Genomic DNA, 2,032 nt, shown 5'->3' with positions numbered 1-2,032 from the left:
ATATAATAATTTAGATTTTTATACCAGCATATATATACGAGGTCTGTTCAAAACCCATGTAGAAATTAATATGGTCTGAATCTACAAGCAATATAAAATCTACATTGGTCAAATTTGAAACCAATATCGGCTGGTCATAAAAATTGAACATTTTTTATATTGAGGCCATATAGGTAAACCAACATTGGTCTATATTGGTCTATATTTGGAAATTTGGAACCAATGTTGCCTACAAATTGTTGAATGTTGGTAAGGTAATATACAATTAGACAGAGAGCTGGTAAACATTTAGAATTATTAATTATTGAATTATTAAATTATTCTGAAACTTATAACTGATGTTGAAATATTACACAAATATTTGAAGATTTGAAGTTGAAATAATATAACGCATAAATCAATGTCATTTATTTAACAATAAAACACCTGAAATTTATTTATTTATTTATTTATTTATTTATTTCTGAAATGAACATATACGTAAATTTATTAAGAATGTTTTTGTGGAAATTCATTTATTAAATATAAACAATGATACAAATATATAACTGCATTAAAAATATGATTATTTATAAAACACAAAAGTGTCATAAATATTGATTATTTTTTTAATAGATATTTATTAATACATATCAAGTAAACTTTTTTTATAACAATAACAAAAGCAAATAAACTTTCCTATTTATAACATCATCACTCGATAAAACATTTCACAGCATCTGAACATATTTTATTTGTTGTTAATATATTTATTATCCATTATGAAATATTTATTTCATCGTCTAGAACAGTCTGAACATATTTTATTTGTTGTTAATATATTTATTATCCATTATGAAATATTTATTTCATCGTCTAGAACAGTCATTGGAAAACCTACCTTACATTTGATATATATCAAGTAAATTATAATCGAATAATTATTCGATTATAATTTACGTGATATATATCAAATGTAAGGTAGGTAAAGTAATAAAAGTAATAAATGCAAATTAACTTAACTATTTATAACATCATCACTCGATAAAACATTTCACAGCATCTGAACATATTTTATTTGTTGTTAATATATTTATTATCCATTATGAAATATTTATTTCATCGTCTAGAACAGTGGGAAACTTTTTCAATCATAACCCCAAAATATTTTTGTCCAAGTTTGTATTGTCATCTGAAACCTCGTATTCCTTGTTAATAAATTTATAATATATCATTATATATTATCAATATGAATAATTTATGAAAGCGTTAAAATGAGATTGTAAAATGCACTCGACTCTACTTTTACCTTAAAAAATAATGACTTCATATCATAGTCTAAAATCTTGCTATGCAAATGTACAGATTTATTGACATTCCACATTGCATTTATTATAATCAAACATTATGACTATTCTGTCAAAATTTATATCTTTCCTTTCTATAACTTATTTAGTTACAAACTTTTGATGAAAAACTTTTCGATAACATTTTACTACTAAGCAAACCAGTTTCTCTATTTTCTGCGCTTACAACAATATTACCTGAAAATAAATAAGAATATGTTTTAAATGCAGAGACATATAATTATATTATAACAAGTATTGTCTTACCTTTTATAAATATGAAAGTGCAGTATGTCTTCACTCAAAAAGATTAGGTTATGTTATATTTTATTATGTTATATTTTATTATATTTCACGTAATATGTACAACTGATTTCTCAATGTGTTTAAACTCCTGATCAATATAAAAATCCTTAGTGAGAAAAATAAAATTATCTTGCATTTCTTACCATTTTTATTGAAAACTTGCAAATTTTGACATTTCGAATAGCTAGTTTCCGATTATTTATTAGAGATACTAATAATAATGTAGTTAGCAGTAATTATTCTAAAAATAAATAGCTATTAGTTACAATGCATAAACGCATAATTAAGTATTATACTCACCAATAGTAAAAAGAATTCGTCTATTAAAACTAAGGTTATGTTAGATATACATAACTTATTACTTAATCTATCCATCCCAAATCAAATCAGATGACGTAAAA

General features: G+C 23.2%; 1 long non-coding RNA gene across 1 annotated transcript; it reads right to left on the bottom strand.

Annotated features, from left to right (window-relative positions):
* Positions 1–1,485: 1,485 nt before the first annotated feature.
* Positions 1,486–1,794, bottom strand: LOC113385206. The gene is made up of 3 exons (XR_003367981.1): positions 1,775–1,794; positions 1,593–1,719; positions 1,486–1,523 (listed from the first exon to the last, which is right to left on the bottom strand). It is a non-coding gene; the product is annotated as an uncharacterized LOC113385206 (long non-coding RNA).
* Between the last annotated feature and the right edge of the window lie 238 nt (positions 1,795–2,032).

The sequence above is a fragment of the Ctenocephalides felis genome, unplaced genomic scaffold, assembly GCF_003426905.1.
Source record: "Ctenocephalides felis isolate EL2017-DRISC unplaced genomic scaffold, ASM342690v1 CF-g0.4_SCAFFOLD_03571, whole genome shotgun sequence".
Classification (NCBI taxonomy): Eukaryota; Metazoa; Arthropoda; class Insecta; order Siphonaptera; family Pulicidae; genus Ctenocephalides; species Ctenocephalides felis.
This window is presented reverse-complemented; position numbering and strand designations above follow the sequence as displayed.